This window comes from Euprymna scolopes, chromosome 15, assembly GCF_053919585.1.
Source record: "Euprymna scolopes isolate OS-2025 chromosome 15, ASM5391958v1, whole genome shotgun sequence".
Taxonomy (NCBI): Eukaryota; Metazoa; Mollusca; class Cephalopoda; order Sepiida; family Sepiolidae; genus Euprymna; species Euprymna scolopes.
Window position 1 is genome coordinate 132291999 of NC_136496.1, and position 27230 is coordinate 132319228.

Here is a 27230-nt window from a genome sequence, read left to right on the forward strand (position 1 = left end):
GTTCTGGCAGCCATTTTTGCTCATATTCATATTCAGACAATATAAATAGTTATAAATTAATACAAGAAGAATGTTGAAAGTTCCGTTAATTTTAATCTAGCCAAAGAGAATAAATGAATAAGTTTTTATTGCTGAAAATTCCAATTTTTTTAATTGGGACTATTTCATCTTGGCAATTTGTGAAAAAATATGTCAGAATTACTGATATAGGGACATACACTATATATATATATATATATATATATATATATATATATATATATATATATATATATATATATATATATATATATATATATGTATACATGTATATAATTGTACAAGTAATACAAGTTCTTTTGATTTACGAGAACAGGGAATTTTGAGAAAAGGCAAGTGAATATGTGTAAAACATGTTAAGATATGATCAATTACTTACAGGACTGATCCTCTCGGATAGCAATAGTTTCCTTTTCCGAGCTGAGTTTGGGCATTTTCAGTACCAGCTTTGGAGATGTTTACTGTGCTGTGCTGGCAAATGGGTCGGAGTGAATCAGAATGTGGGAGACGTAATAGCTCATGAATATACTGTTGACGTAATCTGGCAAACAATGAAATGTGCAAAACATTAATTTTAGATTTTTAATAAAAAAAGGATATAAAAAGATGACATAAATTCTCATTAAAATTCACTAAATTCTAAAATTTATGATTTTTGACTGTGATTATCTGTAAAATGTTTAATGGGTGTATATTTTTTCAATAAGATTTGGACAGTGAGCACCTTTTTAGCAAAGCTGTACGTTCCGAACTATGTAGCTGAAACAAATGGTTTTTAGAGTAAATTTGTTTTCTGTGTACTTGCTTTCAGTTCGGTATCGTTTCCATTTCCGATCCAATTTTGTTTCTTCCAGTACCTGCTTTCTAGATGTTACAGTTTGCTGTGTTGTGCCGGCAGATAGGTTAGAGGAAGTCACGAAGATAGGAGACGTAATGGGGATGGATTGATTGTTGATTGAATCTGGTGAACATAGAAATGAGGAAAAAAAACTTCCGGTACTGGCTTTTGAGATGTTTGCTGTGTTCTGCCAGCAAATTGGTTGGTGTGAGCCACGAGACAGCTCATGAATTTACTGTTGATGTAATTAGTCGATCATAGAAATGTGATAAAAATTTATTTTAGATTTTTAATAGAGATTTTCTTTGAAAGCATATAAAAAGATGAAAAAACTTTTCATTAAATTCACTAAATTCAAAAATATGTGATTTTTGACTGTGATTATCTATAAAATGTTTAATGGATGTATATTTTCCAATAAGATTTGGAGAGTGAGCACCTTTTTGGCAAAGCTGTACTTTCCCAGACATGTAGCTAAAACAATTTTTTTTTTAGACTCAATTCTTTCTCTGTGTACTCACTTTCAGTTTCTTATTCTGATTCTAGTTTGTCCCCTTCAGTACCCGCTTTCTAGATGTTACAGCAGATAGGTTGCAGGGAGTCACGAAGGTAGATGACGTAACGGGGATAGGTTGATTGTTGATTGAATCTGGTGAACATAGAAATCAAAAAAAAAACTTACAGTACCAGCTTTTGCTATGTTTGCTGTGTTGTTCCAGCAGATGGCTTGGCGTGAAGTGTGAGCACATTTTTTTTTGGCAAAGCTGTACTTTGTGAGTCACGTAAACAAATGTTTTTAGAGTCAATTCTTTTTTCTGTGTACTTGCTTTCAATTCGGTATTGTTTCCTGTTCTGATCCAAAATTGTTCCTTTTGGTACCAGCTTTCTAAATGTTATAGTTTATGTGTTGTGCCAGCAGATGGGTCGGCGTGAGCAACGAAACAGCTGATGAATTTACTGTTGATGTAATCTGTCGATCATAGAAATGTGAAAAAAAATCATTTTAGATTTTTATAGAGATTATCTTTAAAAGCATATAAAGAAATAAAAAACTTTTCATTAAAATTCACTAAATTCAGAAATATGTGATTTTTTATTTGTGATCATCTGTAAAATGTTTAATGGATGTATATTTTTCCCATAAAATTTAAAGAGTGAGCATGTTTTTGTCAAAGCTGTATATTCCGAGCCACGTAGCTAAAACAAAATTTTTTAGAGTCAATTCTTTTTCTGTTTACTCGCTTTCAGTTTGGTATTGTTTCCTTTTCTGATCCGAGTTTGTTCCTTCCAGTATCTGCTTTCTAGACGTTACCGTTTGCTATGTTGTGCCAGTAGATAGGTTGGAGTGAGTCATGAAGTTAGGATACGTAACGGGGATGGATTGACTGTTGATTAAATCAGGTGAACATAGAAATGTGAAAAAAAAAACTTCCGGATCCGGCTTTCGAGATGTTTGCAGCGTTGTGCTATCAGATGGGTCGGTGTTAGCCACGAGACAGCTGATGAATTTACTGTTGATATAATCTGTCGATCATAGAAATGTGAAAAAATTCAATTTATATTTTTAATAGAGATTTTCTTTGAAAGCATATAAATGGTGAAAAAACTTTTCATTAAATTCACTAAATTCAAAAATATGTGATTTTTTATTGTGATTATCTGTAAAATGTTTAATGGATGTATATGGTTCCAATAAGATTTAGATGAAAAAACTTTTTACTATAATTCACTAAATTAACAAATCTGTGAGTTTTGATTGTGAATATCTGTAAAAAAGTGAACGAATGTATATTTCCCCAATAAAACGGGGATAGTCAGCACCTCTTTGACAAAGCTACTTTTGGGGTTATGTTGCTAAAACAAGCATTATTAGAAACAATTCCTTTTCTGTGTAACTATATAGTCATTCAAGCAATTACTTGATTTCATTTTCAATGTGTTTTTATTTATATATGTCGTACTGAATGTCAATCATTTGTGTCCGTTGTCCAGGATTGTCGGATTCAAATGTATAGAAATTGGAAAAACAAATCGATCTTAAACAACAAAAAATATTTTCAAATATAAAAATTGAATTTGAAATCTAATGATTTTCCTTTACAATCTTTGAAATTATACTGTTGTTTTATATTTTATTATTAGTGGAAAATATTAATATTTTTAACTAAAGTATATGTCATGATACGATTCCATACGTGGAAGCCACTGTATAGCTTGATTGCCATAAATATATTTTCATCACCTACTATAGTCAGGGGGTAGGACTGCCGACTGTCATCACGACGGTTCTAGGTTCGATCCTCGGCTTGGGAGAGGTGTTAGTCTAGCGGCACTGATGAGTTGTGAAACAACGAAACAGGTCTGTATGTCGATGACTAAAATATATTTTATAAAGCTCCCCTCTTTGGTAGAGCACTCTCGTAAATTATCTTACTCGCTACTTAATTTAGCTGAAATAATGCGAAGCTCGCAATTTGTTTACAAACAATACGTTTGAGCCCTCTACGAGTAGCGGACGGATGTTTATTTAAATACGCATTCCGACAGTTTAATTTCGGCCACCGATTCCGTAGTCAGGGGGTAGGACTGCCGACTGTCATCACGACTGTTCTAGGTTCGATCCTCGGCTTGGGAGAGGTGTTAGTCTAGCGGCACTGATGAGTTGTGAAACAACGAAACAGGTCTGTATGTCGATGACTAAAATATATTTTATAAAGCTCCCCTCTTTGGTAAAGCACTCTCGTAAATTATCTTACTCGCTACTTAATTTAGCTGAAATAATGCGAAGCTCGCAATTTGTTTACAAACAAAACGTTTGAGCCCTCTACGAGTAGCGGACGGATGTTTATTTAAATACGCATACCGACAGTTTAATTTCGGCCACCGATTCCGTAGTCAGGGGGTAGGACTGCCGACTGTCATCACGACGGTTCTAGGTTCGATCCTCGGCTTGGGAGAGGTGTTAGTCTAGCGGCACTGATGAGTTGTGAAACAACGAAACAGGTCTGTATGTCGATGACTAAAATATATTTTATATATATATATATATATAAACCCACCCACCCCACACACACATACTATTATATCAAAGTCCCTTTGTGTATCTGTGTGTGAGTTCATTTCTTATAAGTTCCAAAACTGCTGTGCGTATTTTTTACAAATTTCACACAAATCTAATTTATATGTCTGGCAATGTTTTTAGATATGTATTGTATGGAAATTCATCCGATAAGTATCGAAAATCAATAGTCCAATCCTAAAACAGTTTTTTTTTCTCATCTATAAAGAAGAATTTTTACAAGGGAGATAATAAAATCTTAACAAAGTATTTGTTCTTATAAAAAATAGAGTTATTGACATCTGGACGTATAAGTTAGTGGTAGAGCATTCGACTACAGATCGAATGATTTCCTGTTTAAGCCTTCATGAACTTCACCATTTTATTTTAATTTTTCTTATCAATGAGTTCAATTTACTATAAAAGAAGAGGTACTATTTAAAATCGCTGCTAATCACTTTTTCCTTTTGCATATTTAAAAACTAAACATTAATCAGAAGTGCCTTTTTCAGAGCATTCGTCGTCAAGCCCAACTAACAGCTGACATGATATTGTAAACAAACACAGACGGAATTTGATGAGCGATATTATCATTCTTATCTTTTTATTTTTTTTAATTTTTTTTTTGTGAATTAGTCCCCTGGGAAAATTATTCCTTGTAATCGAGGATTGATACACAATCTGCATAAATTAAAATATCATGTTTAAGCATATTGTATGACTGGGCAACGTCGGCCATCTAGCTAGTATATGTATATATATATGTATATATATATATATATATATATGAAAATCTTATCAAAACTACATATTGTTGACATGCACCAATCTCTTTAAAAACATATTACTTAATATAACTCAAAGTTAGAGGTAGAAGCATTGTTTAGTATCTATATTATCACTAGGTACAGGCAAAATGAATGCCGATGCTCAAAATGTATAAACATTTTGACCCCTCTCTTTACTTAAAAATTCACCAAAAATCAGGGAATTAACCAATTTTAATGAAATTTTCAGTATTTATCAAATAATGATCGCGGAATATAATGAATTAATTATCTTTATTTAAATCTTAGCGGAAATGTATTATTTTGTTTAAGCAAAAAATACCTTTACTAAAGTTGTGGTTTTCAGTAGTAAATAAAAAACGCAAGAATTTATTTTTGCTTTTTTTTATATAAATAAAGCATCGTAATTTGTAACAATAAAAAAATAAAATAAGTTTTACAGGAACATTACGAAAAAGCCCCAAGGTCCGTATTAATGAATCCGATATAACTCGAAGAAAAATGAATTTCTCGAACTACCGATATTACTATTGAATTAAGCATTCCTTATTTAATATTTTCACACAAAAACATTTATAATAGCAAAAATATTTCTACTTTTTTTTTAAATTACAGATTTCGCATAATTTTTATATGCAAGCTTTTAATAATTTCCTTGCTCGCAAGAACGTGAAACTTTCAGCATAACATAATTTTTATATAATCTCAAACAATAATTTAAAAAAAAATTAATTTAAAAACAGGAACATAAAAAATAATTTAATTAAAAAATGATAAAAATTGATACAAATGTTCAGAATAGGAATGTATGGATGCACGTCTGGGGGAAAAAAAGAAATCTGACACCCCTACTTCCTTTTACTATCATTACTTCATTTTGAAATTTGGGGTTTCCGTATATTCCTGTTCATAAACTTTTATCAGTTGCGTTTTGCCGAACGGCATAATTACTTGCTTTTTGAGATATTAATTAAGCTGTATTTTGTATAAACGAGGTGTTTTTTTTTACTTAATTCAATATCTTAGGACTTTAATTTACTAATTATCTCTGAAATAGACCCATAAAACTAATATTTATCTTTTAAAGGATTTTTACAATGAATTTACTTAACTTCAAATTTAGCTGAATTGGTTAGCTAGCCGTGAAAACATTGTCATAACTTTTTTTTTTCACGTGTACAAATATTTTTCCCCTTTAGGAAATTGAATTTAATCTCTAATCTTTCAAATGCAATCAAAAAGTAGTCGGAAACCTACAAAAAACTTATGATAAATCAGCTTTCAAAACTAGGTCCCCTTAATTTTGCCGCCCATTTTTGCCTGTACCTAATTATCACTATTTATTGATAAAAGATTATGTGAAAACTTTGTATAAAAAGGTGATGATATGATCAATTATTTACAAGATTTCCTTTCTATTCAGGCATATTTCCGGGTTCATTATTGCTTGGACCAGTTAATAGTTTTAACAAACATGGAAAAGAGGGTAAAATTCATCATGAACAAACTTTATTTTAACTTGGTTTTGAAAAATAAATTTTATTATTAGTTGTGATTATCAGAATTTAAACTACAGGTTTTATTTATATTAGAAGGCGAGTCTCTCGTTTTAAAATTAGATTATATCTGATGATCTAATATTTTGATTCGAAAGTGGCATGTTATTGTATCACAATTGTAAGTGAAATTGTTTCGAACTTGGTATCCGTAGGCAGTCAGTCTGTGGAAGGTTTTATATTCATTTCATGAAACGCTTTTTTAAATCATATATAAAGTAAAAGTATTATAATGAAAACTTATTTGAAAATACATAATTTGAAATCAAATTTTAAAATTCCACAAGAACTTTCTCGTTAACCTAATAGTTAAATGAAATTAGTATATTTTCTGAAACGTTATCGAATAAAACCGTGAAAGATGTTAATTACATTTATCATCTTTTATGTCTGTGTTAGCCTCATTTCACCACTGTATATGTAGGCAGAATTTTTCAGCTCTCTTCAGGGAACATCAGATTCATAGACCTTTTATGCTTAAAAGATAAGGCTGCATTAATCAATCGAAAAATTATGAAATTGTGTATATATTCCAAAAATTTTCCATACTTGATTGTAGAAATAAAGGGCGAGTTATTCGTAAAATAAATTGGAGATTGCATTCAATTGGCTGCTTACATTATCACTAGAAACTTTAGAGCTCTCTTTAAGTTGACTGATTGAGCTACAAAAAGCCATATGACTTTCACTGATACTTTAAGAAAGTTTTATTGACTCAATCAAAAGAAATTTCTGTAGTGTCTGTAAATAAATTCGACAAAATTGTTTTAAAGCTAACGTCTTATTTAAATTTTATATTTGTGTATGTTTTGGCTGCTATCCAATAAAACCTGCCCTTATTAAATGAAGAAAATGTCTGTGATATCATCTTTTATGTTTGCGTGAAGCCCATTTCACCACTATTTGTATATAGAGGCAAGATTTTCCAGATCTCCTTAGGGGACATCAGATTCGCAGACATTTTCATCTGTAAAAGATAAGACTACATTAACCAACTGAAATTCTGTATAGAAAGCCCCCAATAAACATTTACTAGTTATCTATATTTGCCCGTAGAAATAAAGGATGAATGATTCTGAAAAATAAATAGTAAATTTCATGTTATCGGTTGCTTACATCATGAATAGAAGCTGCAATTTTAGAGCCATTTTTCAGTTAATTGATTAGACTACAAGTAGCTCTATGACATTCAATGGCTTTTTAGAGAAATAACTAAAATAATTCTATGATCTTATGCCATAAATAAATTCAACAAAAACGTTTTAAAGCTTGAGTTTTATTTTCCCATTTAAATGTAATACTTTTGTATTCAGACCAATAAAACCTACCCTCACAAAACCGAAGAAAATGTGTGTGATATTATCATATTTTTTTTTTTGTTAACCCCATTTCACCACTGTGTTTATGTGGAGGCAGAATTTTTCACACCTCTTTCAGCAACATATTATTAGCAAACTTCTTCAACATAAAATTTTATCAACCATCAGAGATTTTATGAAATTCTGTATGGATGAGATCCGAAAGACCTGTTTTAGTTTTCCATATTTGACGAGAATACTGTAAGAAATAAAAGATGACTAATTATAAATATTAATAATTATTTTTATATCTGTTGACACTAATGTTTCATGCTTTCGCAATCATCAGTGCAAGAAGTGCTGGCCAAGGGATTTGAATCCAAGAATCCCAAATCGCCTCTTACTCCATTTGCCAGGACGTTACCCCTGGGTAAGCATCAATTGACACAAGAATTTAGGGAAATACTTATAAATGCCAAAAGCGGGGATAACAGTAGATGTGTCTAAGTTGCAAATCATATTTTCCATTTATTTCTTTTAATATAATCGAGGACGAAAAATGTCCGTGATATTCAATTTTTATCTCCACATTAGCTCCGTTTCAAGTCTTTGTGTATGTGGAGGCAGAATTTGCCAGATATCATCAAGGAACATCTGATTTGCAAACCTCTTCATCAGTGGCTAAGTGGTTAACGATATGAACTGAAAACTTAAAAGCTTTTATTAAACCCACGCCTTACCTTATGTCTAACCTCCTGCAGAGGGGTAAATAAAATAAGGCAACATTAACTAAGCGAAAACTTTTTATGAAATTCTGTATAAAAAAGATCCAAAGGACATTTTCTAGTCTTCCATGGTTGATTGAAGAGATAAAGAATAAATGATTTGGGAGAAAAGATTGTTAATTGCTGTGAAACATGTCATCATTACCTTCGTTCTACCCTGTTGCAAGATCAAATTAGTAACGCTTTCCTTCCCCGACCTTGAAAATGGCATCTACAACAGATTTTTTTATATTTTATTGTTATATTTAAATAATAAAAATCATAAAACTTCATTTTTTGTTGTTTTCTTTATTTACTAATAATGTTTAAATACATTTCTGATTTTTAACCACAATTTATTTTCTTTGGTATTTCTTCTCAGTTTTTAGAAACAGAATAAAGAACTTCCTTGTAATCAGAAAAAAAAAAAAAAATGGCAAAATTCGAGCCTACAGGATACCATAACCTATAAAATATGTAGCAAATGTGGCCACACCGTTTGCTGGCATACAAACGAAAATTGATCAACATGCAAAAATTTATTTCCAAAAATCTTTGAATATATCGGGAGAAGAAGCCATTTCGATGATAATCAATGTTTATGGGGGTTCACGGTATAAAACTATCGTCCATTAAACAAAGATTTTGACAGAAGAATCCTGCATCCGGAATATAATAATTAATCGAGGAGTGAGAGCAGAAAATAAACCCTTTAGGGGAAAGGTCAATCATTGGAAGCCAATATTTCCTGTTTAAGTTCTAAATAAAAGAATACAAATTTACTGCCCTCTCCAAAACAAAACAATAAGAGGGAGCATACGCATTAATTATCAGGAAGGGATAAAAACCATTGTGTGAAATATAAGTGTAAGAGTTGGAAATGAAACAAGAGTTTTTTTTTATATGAGTTAGTGTTAAGACTAATTGTTATATCCCTTTTAATGGTTGCAAAGAAAAACAGAACGCCAAAATAAAGCAACAACATATATTGCAAAGCATATAATAGATGGGTTGTTCGCCGTAGCAGACCAACAGCTTAGGTTGGTCCACTGGATATCGACTGACATCTTACAGCTTAGTCTTCCGGTATTTATTGAGATTTGAATAATCTATTTGTAGTTAACATAATCAGTTCCGCTACAACATCCCCCTCCCAAGCTGATAACTCTGAACGGTGTATCAGTATTTTTTCCTCTTTGGGTGGACCATAAATGGCTCAGTGATTTTCCTTTTCCTGCCAGAACATTGTGGTGTAGTGTGATTTATGAAGGCTCGATATCAAACGTGTCGTAGACGGTTTCAATTGGCTCTACTTATTACTGAGGCAACTCTTCTTGGTCCTCAGTCATATGTTTTTGTATCTGGTTCACATGCCTTTTGTGTGTGAATTTTGCTCTCTAGATTATATAGATCACATTTACAACTCTTTGTATCACTTTTCCCAGTTCCCAAAATTAAACGTCATTTTTAAAATGTTTGAAGTACACTTTCTCTCCAAGATTGTATTTTTTAGTGGTACCGTAGAAGTTTTCCTTTTTTTTTTTAATTGTTTTTATAGCATTTTCACTCCAAACAAGGCACATTGCCACTTTGGTGTAGGGGGCTACTATCAGGGACAACAACTACTGGGGTACTATGTTGGGATTTGGGCAACAAGATGTTGGTTCACGTTACACTTGAACTTCTGCATGTCAGTACAGTTGGGGAAGCAGGGGCCTGAAATGGAATTCCAGAGTCTAGCGGTTCTGGGGAAGAAACTACTGGAGTAGAAAGATCTTTTACATCTAGGGATCTCTACTGTGTGGGTGTGGGATTTAGCTGCCTGTTGGGTTTGTCAAGGGTGTCTACGTCGTGGATGCACAAGTGTCTGCAGTTCGCCAGAGCATTCACCATTAAAATACTTGTAGAACAAGAAGAGGGGTGCAACATTTCGTCGATGGGACAGAGGCTGAAGCTTAGATGCCAGTTCAGGCACTATCAGATTTGCAACTCTCTTTTGAACCTTGTCAAGGAGCGAGAGACTAGTAGCAGGTGCACCAGCCCAAATGTGACAGCAATACTCCATACATGGGCGAATGGTTGGCTTATAGAGGTACAGGATACTTTCGGGTGTTAGTAGTTTTCTAGCACGGTAGAGAAAGCCTACCTTCTTCACAGCGGCCCTGGCAATACTTTCAATCTAATTGTTCCAACTCATGTTTCATGTGAACGTTAGGCCAAGCAGTTTGAAAGATGTACTCTCAGATAAAAAATCACTGGCTATTGCTATTTGTGGCAGAGAAGGTTTCTTGTAATTATTGAAGGAACCCAGTTTAGTCTTGGCAGCATTGAATGTGACCATCCATTTTTGTCCCCATTTCACTACAGATTGGAAGTCATCCTCTAGTGTTTTGCCATTTCTTTAGATATGTGTTCATTTGTTTTCCTGTCGTGCCTGTTATAGAGTGTGGTGTCATTAGCATATATACCCATCTCAGAGGCAATTTTGTCGGGAAGGTAATTAATGAACATTAGGAACAAGAGAGGTCCAAGGATAGACCCTTGAGGCACTCCCGCATTTATATCATATTGTTTAGATGTACGATCATCGAGGACAACCTGAATTTTTCTGTTATCTAAGAAGGATTTAATTATGTTAAGTATTCTACCAGTGATACCGTATGATCTAATTTTCCTGAGGAAACCCTCATGCCATAATCTGTCAAAAGCCTTAGATATATCTAGAGCTACCGTTCTGCCCTCCCCCGCTTTGTCCATTGAATGGTATATACGTTCAGAGATTACAGTGAGGATGTCTGCTGTGGAGCGGGCTTGTCTAAATCCATATTGTTTGTCAGTCAGAAGTTTAGCATCTCTAAGGTGATGGACTAGAGCATGGTTAATTATGATCTCAAATATTTTGGCAAAAAGTGGGAGGAAGCTAATGGGGCGATAATTGATAGGTCAGTTCTTTCACCAGAATTCTTGAATACTGGTACCACAGAAGGAGTTTTCCAACAGCCTGGAAAGCAAGATTCATTAAGGTATTTGTTGTAGTTTGGAGAGAACTGGAGCTATTTTGGCTGAGCACTTCTTTAATAGCATAGCTGGGATGTGATCTGGTCCACATGCTTTTGAAGTGTCAAGGTTTTTTATGATAGCATGCACCTGAACAGAAGTGATTTTTAGATCGTCTAACATGGTGTCTGTCCGCAAAGAAAAGTCAGGTAGGGGGTGGTTGGAAGGGTCCAGTGTGGAGTTTGAGGCAAACCGACTGGCAAGCAGATTAGCCTTTTCAGTTGCTGAGCAAACAACCTCGTGATTGTTGGTTAGTAGGGGAATTGTTGATTGCCCATTATTTACTACACTGTTGTAGATTTTCCAGAAGTCACGAGTTCCTAATTTTTGTGCTTCGATGCGTTATGTGTGGTTTGTCTTGGTAGCATCTTCTCAAATACTGATCTGATTTTACGGCCAAGCATAACCTCCACTGATGATTTGCCTGCTAGGGTGTTAGGGTTTGCCGTAATCCTGTATATTTGAAAAATCTGCTGTAGAGCTTTTACCATAAGTGATCCATAAGCCTTCATTAACGCCCTTTTTAGGATGCCCTCAAAGCTCTCTGCTTGGCCATTATTTCTCAGATGATATTGTGGGGTTGTAAAACGTTTTATCTGATATGTCGCTCAAAATTCTTGGAGCTCTGAAGAAGTAAATTGAGTTGCATTATCACACACCAGGCAATCAACAACACCAAAACAAGCAAAAAACGCATGTAAGAAATTAATGCTTACCACTACGGTGGGTTTCCTGGATCTTAGCACCTCTGACCATTTGAAAAACTATTCACCACTATCAAGTAATAGAATTCATCCAGTTGTTCCATAAAATCTATATGTATCTTGGATCATGAGTATTTGGATTTTGGCCAGGATTTGTGGACAATTGGTCATGCTTTTGCAGCCAAAAGACAACCTTTACATGCTGCAACCATATTAGTTATATCTTGGTCCATGGATGGCCAGTAAATGAAGCTACACATCAGACATTTCATTCTGTTGGTGCCAGGATGACCCATGTGGAAGTTTTGTTTTTTGGGGGGTATTCTCTTTTGCAGCGCTTTTGGAATAATGATTTCTTGTTTCAATTTCTGCTTTATACTCTTAATAAATTGACCATTTGCCACTTCAGTCTTAATTTCTTGAAGAGTCACTGGTAATTCCCGAATTGTATTGTGAATCACCGTCTCACTGTTTATCCACAATGCAGCAATTACTGAGTCCTCCAGGGGTTTCTTTTGGGCTGGAATTAGCCTAGACAGCCCATCCACATGCACGATAATCTTTGATAAGAATTCCAGATTAAAATCATAATTCAATAAACTGGTTCTCCATCTTAGTAAACAGTTGGCAGTAAATGTGGGTCGTCCTTTTTTACCCGAAAATCGTTAGAAGGTGCTTATTATCTGTTTGCAGTGTAAAATGCCTACCTTGCAGGTAATGATGAAATTTTGAGACTTCATAGATAATGCTGAGACCCTCCTTCTGTATCTGTGAGTACTGTTTTTTGGTTAGGTGCAGTGTTCTGGATGCATAGGCAATTGTTTATTTTCAACTCATCTAGCATCTTATATAGCAGGCATGCATCTATACCGTATTGACTAGCATCACTAACTACTATGATATCTAGTTTCAGATTAAAATGTGTGAGGATAAGGTCTAATAAAACTAGAATAAGACGACCAGGCTTTTATGTGCTTCAGACTAAATATGCAATATAATATTAGCTACTTGTATTTTCTCTACCGCTCTCCCTCAACACAGGACTGTACCCCAATAAACAAAGTCTCTGACAGCATAGATATAGCACTCTCCCTCGATACTAGCGCACAAGTACATGTATTTAGCGACTTCAATGTCCATTACAGTAACTGGCTTGGATTCTCTAATTACACAGACGTAGCTGGTAGCATAACACACAGCTTCTCTATATCCCATTCCCTATCTCAGACGGTTACATTTCTGACACGTTTCCCAGACCAGCAAGATCAACATGCCTCACTTCTAGATCTCTTTCTGACAACGCTTCCTGATGATTGTACAACAAATGCCCACAGCCCACTCGGGAATGCTGATCATGCTGTGATAATGGTAGAAAGCTCCCTAAATTCTCGCCCTAAAACTGAAGACCCACTACTCAAAACAACGAGGTATTACAAAAAGGCTGACTGAGAAGCCATCAGGGAACTCATTAGAGATGCCCCATGGTAAAATATCTTTTCTCTTCCAGCGGAACAGTGTGCAAATGAGACCACTGAATGGTTCAAAACTGCAATTGAAGCACATGTTCCCAAATGGAACTTCTATAGCATGCACCACTCTCTCCAATGGTTTACTTCTGCTTGTGCAGCTGCCATTGCTTAACGGCAGCATACGTTCTGCAGATTCAACTGACATAAGTCCAGTTCAAACAAACAGAAGTATATAGAAGCTAGAAATAATTGTAAGAGAGTAATAGTGACAGCTAAGACAGATTACACTGAAATCACCAGAAAATGAATCGAAGCACAGAAATTAGGAACCCGTGATTTTCGGAAAGTCTAAAACAGCGTAGTAAATAATGGGCAATTAACGATTCCCCCGCTATCAAACAATCGTGAGGTTGCTTGCAGGGCAACTGACAAGGCTAATCTACTTGCCAGTCGGTTTGCCTCAAACTCCACACTGGACCTGGCACATCACTCCCTTCCTGACTTTCCTTTGCGGACAAACGCAACACTAGACGATTTGAAAATCACCCCTCCTCAGGTACATGGTATCATAAAAAACCTAGACACCTCAAAAGCATGTGGACCCGATCTCATCCCAGCTGTGCTATGAAAAAATGCTCTGCTGAGGTTGCTCCAGTTCTCTTCAAACTTTACAATAAATGCTTTCACGAATCTTGCTTTCCTGACTGCTGGAAAACCGCTTCTGTAGTACCAGCCTTCAAAAATTCTGGTGAAAGAATTGACCAACTAAATTATCGCCCCATTAAATTCTTCCTCCCGCTTTTCGCCAAAATATTGGAGTCCTTAGTTAATCAAGCCCTAGTCCAGCACCTAACAGCTGCTAAACTCCTGACTGGCAAACAATATGGATTCAGGTAAGCCCATTCAACAGCAGATATCTTAACTGTAATCTCTGAACATATATACCATTCACTGGACAAAACGGGAGGGTAGAGCGGTAGCCCTTGATATATCTAAGGCTTTTGACAGGGTATGGCACGATGGTCTTCTAAGGAAAATTAGATCATATGGTATCCCTGGAAGAATACATAATGTAATTAAATCCTTCATAGATAAGAGAAGAATCCAGGTTGTCCTCGACGGTCATACATCCAAGCAATATGATATAAATGCGAGAGTACCTCAGGGGTCTATCCTTGGACCTTTATTATTCCTGATATTCATAAATGACCTTCCTGATAAAATTGTTTCGGAGATGAGTATATTTGCAGATGACATCACTCTCTATAACAAATATGAGGGGAAAACAAATGTACACATATCTAAGGAAATGGCAGAAACACTGAAGGATGACCTCCAATCTGTAGTGAAATGGGGACAAAAATAGATGGTCACATTCAATGCTGTCAAGACTAAGCTTGTTTCCTTCAATAACTACAAGAAACCTTCTCTACCACCAATAGCAATGGCCAAGAACACATTACCTGAAAGTACTTCTTTTAAACTCCTCAGCCTTACGTGTACAGGGAACATGAACTGGAATAGATACATTGAGGCTGCTGCAAAGAAGGTGGGCTCTCTCGACCGTGCTAGAAAAATTACTTACACCTGAAAGTATCCTGTACCTCTATAAGGCCACCATTCGCCCATGTATGGAGTACTTTTGTCACATTTGGGCTGGTGCATCTGCTGCTTGTCTCTTACTCCTGGACAAGGTTCAAAAGAGAGTCGCCAACCTGATAGGTCCTGAACTGTCATCTAGGCTTCAGCTTCTGTCCCATCGATGAGATATTGCATCCCTCTGCCTGTTCTACAAATACTTCAATGGCGAATGCTCTGACAAACTGAAAATACTTGTTCCTTCTCGACGTAACTACCCAACAAGCAACTAACTCCCACTCCTTTACAGTAGAGATCCCTAGGTGCAAGAAAGTCTTTTACTCCATTTTTACTACATTTTTGTTTCACCACCAGTCCACAACAAATTGGTGCCACCCGAACGTGAGATGAACACGCATTTCCTTCTATACCACCAGCCTGCTACATCTAGAATAAAGGTTTTAATTAACTAATAGAAAATACTAGAGAGTATACAGCAAGGGAGATAATTAAATACAAAATAGGAGAGTTTTAATATTACGACATTCTCCCCTTCTCAAAAGAATTAAAGTTAATGTTATAATTAAAGTTAATTTGCCACAGTCATTGATAACATGATAGTTTTCGATGTTCACGTAATGATCATCTTAGGGTCTCTGGGCATTCAGGTTTGGGAGGAGGTGATAATTCCTCCAGGTCTATAGATTCCGTGGGGGAAGGTTTAGGTTCAGGAATGGAAAAATTAGCACCAGCATCAGCATCAGAATCAGGATCAATCGGCATTGGAGAAGATTGCTCAGGTATTGTATATTTTGCTTTGGAGAAGTTAGATTAGCTAAGTTATTCTCAGCGGATGATAGTTCGACTTTTCTGGATGAACTAAGGTTTCAGTTGGGGTCGACTTTTTAGATAGAGTCTCATGTTTCCAATGGGAACTACGTCACATAGAGAGACCGTAGACTCTCGTCCATCATTAAACTGCACGTGAATATACTGAGGGTTTGCTTCTAAATGTTGTACCTCATCGACCAAGAGTTCATATGTACTATGCCGAACATGACGACGCAGTAATACAGTCTCCCACTGTGATTCTGTGAGGTTACTAGAAACCAATGCCATGGATATAGTTTTCCATATAACGCCATTGTATTGCTCACATTGTCCATTTCCTCGAGCGTTGTAAGGAGTAGTCCGACTAGTTGCTATGCCTAAACTTGTGAGATACTCCCGTAGGTCTTTGGATACAAATGAAGTTCCTCGATCAGAGTGGATGTATGAGGGTGTCCCAAACATTGTAAAAATTTGGAATAAACATTCGATTACTACATTAGTAGTTATATTTACACAAGCAAAAGCAAATGGAAAACGTGAGCGCTCGTCCACTACTACTAGTAGGTACTGGTTCTTTGATGTAGATGGAAGCGGTCCTTTGAAATTTATGTTGAGTCTTTCCATTGTCTGAGTAGCTTTGATAAGAGGGGTTGAGTTTGGAGAGTGGAATCTTGGTTTCCATCGTGCACATATGGGGCATTCGGTACACACTTTCTTTATTTCTTCTATCGAATAAGGAAGATTTCGAACTTTCACAAAATGTGCCATTCGTGTGATTCCCGGGTGACAGAGAGACATGTGGATATCTGATAGTTTAGCTTTGTTGTTGGTGGCTCCACAATAAGCTCGTGAGCGTGCATCAGCAGAAGTGTTATTTCTTGCTGGCCTATACATGATATTATAATAGTAGCATCCCAATTTCATTCTCCACCTTTGAATTTTATTGTTTTTAATTTTTCCTGGTCTTTTTAAATTGAACATGTAGTCTGTCGCGGCTCGGCCGCTAACAACAACAACAACAACAACAACAGCACAACAGACGACCGGCCACTGACAGCCTCGGCCGAAATCAGCAGTAGCCAGTAATATCAGCAGCCGTCACGTGTTTTCAGAGCCCCGTTTTAGAAAGGAAATTTAAAAAAGACATCTTTTCTACAACAAAAACAAAACAACGAACTTTAATTTCCTGGAAAAACTTTGTTAAATACAAACAACGAACTCCTTCAGCATCGACTGTTTGTAAAGAACACATCCTAGAATTGATATTTACTGTTGTTTAGAAACAACGTCCGGCCCACTCCATGTGACTAGCAGTCCCCCGAATATACGGCGATATTTTCCACCACTCGACAGCTTGGCCTCTCGGCCCCCTCGGGGGTCGGGGCATGACTCGCAAAGACCATATGTAGTATCTGTTTCGGCAGATACTGCAAGCTATGACTAGCTATGACTAGCAAAGACCAGATGTGGGGGCAACCCCACATGCCTGACCATTAACCAGCTCCCATTTCCCACCTCTCGGGAGCTGGTCCCCTTTTTCCCTTTCCCCTCCCTTCACTCCTCATTTGCACGGTGGGGGAGCAAATAAATACAAGCTTGGCCTCTCGGCCCCCCCCCCGGGGGTCGGGGCATGACTCTCAAAGACCATATGTAGTATCTGTTTCGGCAGATACTGCAAGCTATGACTAGCTATGGCTAGCAAGGACCAGATGTGGGGGCAGCCCCACATGCCTGACCATTAACCAGCTCCCATTTCCCACCTCTCGGGAGCTGGTCCCCCTTTTTCCCTTCCCCCTCCCTTCACTCCTCACATTAAAAATCGGCCTTGTGCCTAATTTGCTCGGTGGGGGAGCAAATAAATACAAGCTTGGCCCCTCTCGGCCCCCTCGGGGGTCGGGGCATGACTCGCAAAGACCATATGTAGTATCTGTTTCGGCAGATACTGCAAGCTATGACTAGCTATGACTAGCAAAGACCAGATGTGGGGGCAACCCCACATACCTGACCATTAACCAGCTCCCATTTCCCACCTCTCGGGAGCTGGTCCCCTTCTTCCCTTCCCCCTCCCTTCACTCCTCACATTAAAAATCGGCCTTGTGCCTAATTTGCTCGGTGGGGGAGCAAATAAATACAAGCTTGGCCCCTCTCGGCCCCCTCGGGGGTCGGGGCATGACTCGCAAAGACCATATGTAGTATCTGTTTCGGCAGATACTGCAAGCTACGACTAGCTATGACTAGCAAAGACCAGATGTGGGGGCAACCCCACATGCCTGACCATTAACCAGCTCCCATTTCCCACCTCTCGGGAGCTGGTCCCCTTTTTCCCTTCCCCCTCCCTTCACTCCTCACATTAAAAATCGGCCTTGTGCCTAATTTGCTCGGTGGGGGAGCAAATAAATACAAGCTTGGCCTCTCTCGGCCCCCTCGGGGGTCTGGGCATGACTCACAAAGACCATATGTGGGGGTAACCCCACATATCTGACCTTGGTCACTGAAGGGGCAACCCTTCATACCAACAGTTTCTAATCCAGCCCCCACTTCCCTCCTCAGGGGAGCTGGATCCCCTCTTTCCCTCCTCCTTCCCCCTATCTCCACATTAAAAACGGCCTCCTGCCTAATTTGCTCAGTGGGGAAGCAAATAAATAAACAGCTTGGTCTCGGCAAAGCTCTGTCAAAGTGTAGTATCTTTACTAAACTTGACCCACCACCGGGCTCTCGGGCTAGGTTAAGGTGTTTTTTGTTACTAACCTTGGTTAGTAAGGACCGACCCCCTCCTTTGGGGAGTCAGGACCTAGAGGACCGACTCCACATTTGTGGCAGCTTGGACCCGGAAACCGATCCCCTCTTTTGGGAGACTGGAATCTCGGGACCAACACCACTAGCTGGTAGTTGAGACCTACCTTTGTTGTTGTTTTTGCATGTTTTTCTTCGTTCCGGTCTCTTCCCTCTAGAGACAGGGGATGGTCTAATTTCTCACCACTTAATTGCCTGAGCAGCACTCTGACCTGCCAGGCCCACACTTTGTCTATCTTCGCTGCTCTCCCAGTGGATCGAGCAGACAGGGCTCTCTTTCTCGCTTCCGTTGGGGTAAGTTAGTGGGTAGGGTGACGTGGGGTAGGGCGGGTGCTTCGTTTCTGCTCCCCTCTGTGGGCAGGGATGCCTATCCCCTCTCTCTCTTAATTGCGACGCGGCACTCTGACCCGCTAGCACCCACTGCGTCTTTCTTCTCTGCTCTCCCCCCTCGCGGGGGTATCTGAGCTGCTAACCCGACATCCCCGTGAGGGGAGGTCAAAAACACTAATCTCTTCTGAGTCCGCTTCACCCCCTCCACTCCCCTGGGTTTTCTTTTCTCCCCGCTACACTTTGGTCAGCGGCCAGTGCTACCGTCACGATGCCAGGCAGGAGGGGCACGTCACCCCAAATGCGCAGACGACTCCCCATGTGAGGGAGCCAATGCATCTCCCGGCAGGACGGCGCCAGAAGACAAGGTAGGGCCCCAGCGCGCGGCGACCTTGAGAATAGATGAAGGGGTAGGGCCGCAGCCCGCGGCGACCCCTGGAAAACCACCTGCAACTGCTGCTCCCCATAAGGGCGGCCCGTCGAATTGCGCAGCTGCCGGAAGAACGGCAGGGGGAAAAGCAACGGAAGCTGCACCTACAGCATCCCTAGTTCCCCAACAGGCGGACGGGTCTGCGAGACCATTGTCTCTGGCTCCCCAAGAGGGCAACTCCCTCTCACCTGAAGAGACAGAGGTAAACAACGCAGCCGGAAAAACAGAGGAGCTACTCGATGCTACCCTAGCCTCTCTAAAAGTGCTGTTTGAGGAGGAAACCATCATCCCACCCAGCAGCACTCCCCAAGAGGGTAATGACGGGAAGAGGAATACCCAGGTGGAGGTAAACGCATCGGCCAGTTCCAACAAACGCAAACTGGTAGCAGCGTCACCCCCCCACCCCACCTCTGCGACTGCAAAAGCCGCTGCTGGGAACACATCCCCAGGAGGGGAGGCACCTGCAACCCCGAAAGCCACCCAGCAGAACAAGAAACCAAAGGGGAACGACCCGGAAAGCAGAGTAAGCCAGCACGTGAGGACCAATGCGGACTGGCCAACTCTGACTGGTAAAGGTCAAACCCCAGGCGCTGCAGGCACAACAACGGTCACGGAGCGGCCAGCGGCCTCACCTACAACTCCTGTCCCCGGACCAGCAAACACCCAACCGGAGGGAGGATCAGCATGGGGCCCCAAAGCACAACCCAATAAGATGAAGCCGGAGGACTACAAGAGGCTCTTTGACTCCAAGTACAAAGACTATACGGAGGGGAACACAATCAAACCCCTCCCGGGTCAGGTCGAAGGCTTGGAGAAAAGAGTCCTCTCCTTCATCACGTCAGACACAAAGACGAGGGGTCTGACGGGGGTCAACAAAGACACCATGTTGAAACTCCTGCTGGAGCAGAACATCCCAGCCAGTTACGTCTGCAGACGGAGCTACGCACAGTGGGATGTGCTGCTCCCCACGCCAGAAGCCGCCGACACATTGTCCAGGACCGTACACCAGATCAGGAACATCAAGCTGCAGCCGGTGTACCTGAACAGGAGAAGGACAAACGTCTCCGCCTTGAACGTCCCCTGTTACATGGAAGCAGACCAACTGGGAGCCATCCTCAGCCAGTACGGGGACGTCGAGGAGGTAACTCCAGTCCGCGGTCAAAAGAACATAATGACCGGGTACTACAAGATCCAGATGGTCCTGGACAAGGCCGGCTTCTTTGGAATCCCGGCGACGCTGAAGTTCGGGGACTGGACCCTCTCCCTAATAGTGGAAGGGAGAAAGCCCCACTGCTGGCAATGCCAACAACAGGGGCACATGGCTAAAGACTGCCCCAAGAAGACCAGAAACCCGCCCAGGACAACTGGAAAAGTAGGAGTAGCAGCACCAGTCAAAGCCTCCGCTCCTGCCCCGACCACAAGCCTCCCAGAAGCACTTGCGGGCTGGGTTACGGTCACCAAAAAAGGGAAGACCCCCCAACAGTCATCCCCACAGACGGTGACCAGAGACCAACCCGAAAAACAAGAGGCCATGGAGACACAGGCACCCCCCTCCTCAAACAAGAGGAAATTACAAGAGTCTGAGGAGGAGGTAGTGTCTGAGGAAGAGGAGGCAACGGCAGCTCCGACCAAACTGAGCGCCACAGAAATCAGGAGGGCCAGAAGGAGGAAGAGCAGGAAGACACGAGCCGACCCCCCAACTCCTACTGATAAAGACACCTCAGCAGTCCCGCAAGTTAAGCCACCTGCCACCCCACTACCTCAGCAGCCCGAGCAACTACCCCCCTCCCCAGATCTCCCCAAAGCCCCAAGAGACCTTTCACCACCCCCATCCTGTGATAAACCACCCCAGGAAGAAACTGTGACAACTACCCCCACTCCACCCCCCTCCCCTCACCCCCAACCTAAAAGCCCCCCCTTCCCCAACAAGGCCAGTTTGCACGGAACGAACTAAAAAACTACCATTCCTGCCAGGGGGTAGAATATGCGAGCTAGACCCGCACCACACAACACCGGACCTCAAAGGACAGCAAAAGGTCCATTATAACAAGCTGAAGGGTCTCGCATACGTTGATGGCGACAGCGTAGCGGACCCAACAAAATTCAAGGACGCGCCGATGTTGACCACCTTTGTGAGGATCAACAAGGACGCTAGGACACAAGCCCTCTGGGCCATGATAAAAGCAGCGAAGGATGCGATCCCGGGCCAGCAGCTGGTGGACAGGGACCATCCTTCACTGAAAAACTTTTTCTTTAAGTGTGAGGGCAGAGTTCCTGTGTATATACACCCCTCATTCTACAGGGCACTCAAACTAACCTTCCCCCTGGACGTGGGAGGTGTGGCCAAGGACGGAGTACCCTCAGCAGATTTACTGACCGCCAGCCTCGGCCAGGCCTGCCACGTCCTCACTGCCAAGGATTTCAGACCCGTCTGTGACACTGAATAAGGTAAGTGAACATGGCTTTGAACTTGGCTACATTGAATGTGAGGGGCATCAGGTGTCGAAGCAGGGCCTCGCGCGTTGTGAGAGACTTGGTGTCCCTTAAGGTAGATATCGCCGCTATCCAGGAGACCCACTTTATTTGTGACGAGGATTGTCAGGTGCTGGTGAACGATTACGATGTTTACTCAGCATATGGCAATACTAATAGTCGTGGAATCTCCTTGCTAGTGAGTCGCACCCTGTCAGCGTCTGTGAATGTTGTTCACGCAGGCGAGGACGGGCGGCTAGTTGTTGTTGATGTTGCCGTTAATAGTAGTGTGTTTCGGATTGTCGCGGTTTATGCTCCCAATTCTGCTGTAGAGAGGGCATCCTTTTTTCGACGGTTGGAGGGCTTCTTAGTGGATCCGGAACGGTTAGTGCTAATGGGTGATTGGAATGCAATCCTTGATCCCCAAATAGATAAGGTCAGGGGGACTAGTGGGTCGGTGCGGTGTGACAGCACTCTGTTCGACCTGATGGCCTCGTGCGATCTCGTCGACAGATTCCGTCTGGACCATCCGGGGCGGGAGATGTGGACGTGGCATCCTGGAACGCCTTCCCATCCGAGTACTTACTTGGATCGGATGTTAGTTAGAAGAGGTGACGTAGACTTTCTATCGTGCCCCACGTTCCACTTGTTAGGACACTCGGACCATAAACTCGTCATGGCCCGTTTGAACTTAAGTGCTAGGCCTAAACTAGCCGGATACTGGAAGTTCAACAGCACCTTGTTGGAGTTGGAGGACTACTGGTTGAAGGTTACAGAATTAATTCAGCGGGCTTTAGTGGGGGCGGTTACAGGGAGTAAGTGGTGGGTTAGTCTTAAGGCCAAAATTAGGCGCTTCTCTGTCCAATACAGCCAACGCCTCACGTTAGATAAGGCTAAGGCCAAGAAGCGCTTAGAGGATAAGCTGACCCGGGCGGTGGAGAGGGGGGATCCCCTAGAGGCAGCACTAGCTAAACAAGACCTCAGCCGCTTGGCTAGCGAGCGGTATGAAGGTCAAGTAGTTAGGGCCAGATTAATGAAAGTTTCCAACGAGGCTGTGAATGTTGATGCTGTTGAGCGTAAGGCTGCTCTAAGGCGCGGTTCGGACGGGTACATTCGTAAAGTACATAACCTGGAAGGACACGCCCTAGCTTCGACTCGGGAGATCTGCGAGGGGTTTCGGGAGCATCTATCGGAGCGCTTCACCCAACTACCCGAACTCAGGGTCGATGAGTTTGGCAGCTATTTGGCTGACTCGCCTCGCCTCACGGCGGCTCGGGCAGCTAGCTGTGATGGTCTTGTTACTGAACATGAGGTCATTACTGCGTTGAAGCAGGTCGGCTACAACAAATCCCCGGGGCTTGATGGTTTACCCTACGAGTTTTACTTGAGGCAGTCGCCCATGTTGGTCCCTATTCTGAAGGATATGTTCAACCATTGGTTTGCTCAGGGTTCCATCCCTGAACAGGTGACCAAGGGAGTGATCACATTGCTGAGGAAAGGTCAACGGCATGGTGGGGTGGATAATTTCGAAGATTTTAGGCCCTTGACTCTGCTAAACACAGAGTTAAAGATTTTGGCAAAGATTCTTGCGAATCGTTTGCAGGTTGTCATCACTGACTTGATCGAACCGGACCAGACTTATGCTGTGAAGGGGAGATCGATTCAAGACAATTTGCATTTGATACGCTCGATCATAGAGGGGACAGAAGATGACGCCGAAGCCGCGCTGATCAGTCTAGATCAATCCAAGGCATTCGATAGGGTCGACCATCGGTTCCTGGGAGCTGTGTTAGAGGCCGCCGGATTTAATCCGGACTTCCGCAAGTGGATCTTTGTCCTGTATGATAGGCCGACGGTAGCGGTGCAGATCAACGGTAAGCTGTCGGAGTCATTCGCTGTCTCTCATTGAATGGAGCAGAGCGTTTCCGATTTCGTCTTTGATATAATTTTCCGTTCGCCTCACAGGCAGTGTAGATTTTCTCTTCCTCTCGAATGAGTATCTGGTGATATGCACTCTTTAAATCCAGGGAGTTGTAAATTTTATATCTGGAAATTTAACAGCAAGACCATCTATCTTTGGTAGAGGGTAAGCGTCTAATAATGTGAATCTATTGATTGTTCGACTGTAATCAACAGCCAATCTTTTTCTGTGACGCTCACCAGTAACTATTAAAACTTGGGCTCTCCAAGGTGAGGTACTTTCTTCAATTACTCCTTCCCCGGAGCATTTTCTTAATTTCTAACCGTATAAATTGTTTATCTTGAATTCTAAACCTCCTAGATTTAGTGGTAATAGGTTTGCAGTCTGGAGAAAGGCTTGCAAAAAAAGATGGTGTTTCTACTAAAACAGACTGTACACTGCAGGAAACAGAGCTAAGGATTTGGAGACTTCCCTTATGACAACCAAAGTTAAAAGAAACACTAGAATGCAGTCGTTAAATTTGAACTCAACCTCAGATCAAAAGTCTACAAACTCAAATACAACTGTTCTCTTCTCTCTGCACTTTCTACACTGACACCCAAAATAAAGAAGACGGCTCTTTTATAGAGAGACCCAACCACATCTCATTTGCATACTCCCTCCCCCTCTCGTCACATCACGTGATTTTCAGTCCATAAATACCAGGGGGTGGCCATTTTTATTTTCTCTTTTTTTTTTCCTAACACGAGCCTCATGATGCATGAGGTAAGGTTCTTTATTTTTAACCCCCCCCTAGATCTCTAAGATCAATAATTAGTATCATAGTCCGCCATCCACGCTGACCGTCTTTGTTCACGATGCGATTGTCAAAGAGGCTCTTCTTCAGACACTTCAACATCAGCATCAACCTCCCCTTCCTCTGATGGCAAGGAGACTCTCCGTATATCTAAAATGTGACGAGGCATTCCGTCAATCGCTACCTTGTTTTTGGAGAGTACTTCAGTCACTGTACCTTTTCCCCAGCGAGTTGTGCAATGAGAATTGGGTGGTTTCACCCACACCTCTTCACCAACTGTGATGTCCATGCAGGCCTGTCCTTCTCTCTGTGTTACAGCTAATGGATGTCGCCATTCATAAGAAAAAATAGACCGGTGTGGCACTGAATTTTCGTCTTGACCAGCCTTCAGCGTCATATTGTACCAAAAAACTGCTTCTTGGGGCAAAATCTGGCTTCTTGACGCCACAGCTTTTATAGTGCGATGGTGCCTCTCTATAATTCCATTTCCACTTGGACGGTACGCAGCTCTAAAATATAGCCCCACATTCCACTTCACACATAAGTCTCTAAAAACTTCCGAGCGGAAAGACGTACCATTATCCACCAACACCTCTTCTACTGGCCCCCTTTCCATAAAAACCTCCTCGACAACTTTCTTTACCTCTTCTGCTGTTTCATTCTTGATTTTCCGCCATATCGCTACTCTCCCCGGCCCACAATCAATCATAGTTACATGCTGTTCGTGTTGATAATGTGTGATGTCAATGACCAATCTCTGCCAATTCTCTTCAACATGCAGTTTCCCTTTTTCATGTCTAGCCGGTGCAGGGTCGATTGATTGGCATTCCCTACATTGTTCCACCACCTTTTGGACGTCTTGCATTGTGACGTGCGGGTTTACTTTTCTTGCCAGGTAAAGGGTCCATTCCTTTCCAAAATGATGCAGGTTATGCAGGTTTTTAAATTCTCTACTGCACAACATGCTGGAGCCCCGTCTCTTTCCTTGTATAGCCAGGCTTTCTTGACTCTTGTCAGCCCATCTGCTTTATTTTTTTGTGACGGAACTAAGGTAATAGTTACCTTTAGTTCGAATTCTCGAACCAAGTCTCCCAGTGCTCCAAGTCTACGCTTGATAAGCATCTCCGCTGCTCCTTTTGTTTTGATCCGCTTATCACCAGACAGCTCCGATTTAATCCACGACACCACTGTTGCAGAGTCTGTTTTAACGTTCACTATCTGTAGCCCCCATTTCAAAGCCAGACTGATGCCTTTCATCACAGCATCGAGTTCTGCAACATTGATATGGGCGCTATCATCCTTTTTGCATAGCCAAGCAGCATCTTCAACAGCCACTTCTCCTATTTCCAATAATACCCCTAATACTACACTGCTAGCATCAGTCCATATCACCCCTTCATGGCCCTCCTTTACATGCCATTCTCCTCTCACAGGGTCCATTTTTTTCACTTCTGCAATGATTTCTTGTATCATGAGAAGCACTTCTTCATCAACTGCATCTTCCCAACTATCTGTCTCAGTCTGCCTTTTAATAAAACTGCACGCAGTTCGCAGCCATCCAGCTATTGGGTAGTGGCCAACCAGCTTTCCACATATAGAGAAAAGCTCTCTCTTGGCTAGGTCAACCTTGGCTTCAGGGATCTCATTTTCTCGCCCAAACATCAATTTTCCTGCCTTATTGTTCTGTAGTCTAAATCCCAAAGCCATTCCGTTTTCCAGTGACTCAGGCGGTTTTGTCATCAGTCTATATGTTTTGATATGATCTCTCACCCTTTCCGCAGTCACCTCTCTTTCATCCACTAGTACATCGTCGATGTAAGAGCAGGTGCCTCTCTTCACTGCATCGTCTTTGGGCAACACTGTCTTAAGAACTGCCGTCATTATCTTTGGTGCGGAGTTCAGACCAAATCCTAATCTGGTCAGACAATAAACTTGACCTTTGTACTCTACCAATTGATACTTCCACAATTTCTCATCCACATGAAGTTGGAGGTAGGCTGACTTCAGGTCCACAATTTTAGTTGCCTGCTTCATCCTCCCTCATTCCTTACTACTTCTTCACACATGTCGATTCTGTCCTTTGTGTGACAAGCAACAAACTTGTTCAGCTCACGGAAATCCAACACTGGCCTAACTTTCTTCTTAATAGGTTGGACCACAGCCATGAATGGCAAAATTCCTTCAACTTTCCCTGACCACGCCATTAATATTCTTTCATCTATCCATCTCTCAACTTCTTTTTCAAACTGCGGCTCCGCAGCTCCTTTCAGTGTGCTTTTGTAGCAGCTGACCCGATTTGTCAATATTGGTGGCTCCGCGGTCCATCGCCATTCTACCATCCATTTTTCGCCATCGAAGCAGGCTCAAAAGTTATCATCCTCAATCAGACATGGTCGGGGTTTCGACGGTTGGTTGGTATCACCCCTGGTTACACTTCCTGGTATTCCCAGTGCACTCTGATTGCCAAACCTCACGTGGCCTTTAGCTATAGTAGCTCCTCCCAGTCGGTCT

The 27230-nt window shown here is 41.2% G+C and overlaps 1 long non-coding RNA gene across 1 annotated transcript in view; it reads right to left on the bottom strand.

The window, feature by feature from the left end:
• Positions 1-457: 457 nt before the first annotated feature.
• The window catches only part of LOC145294157 (uncharacterized), a 74653-nt gene continuing 47880 nt past the window's right edge, over positions 458-27230 (bottom strand). Inside the window, exon 3 of the long non-coding RNA XR_013869840.1 lies at positions 458-580. This is a non-coding gene — a long non-coding RNA (uncharacterized LOC145294157). The remainder of the gene's footprint in view (positions 581-27230) is intronic.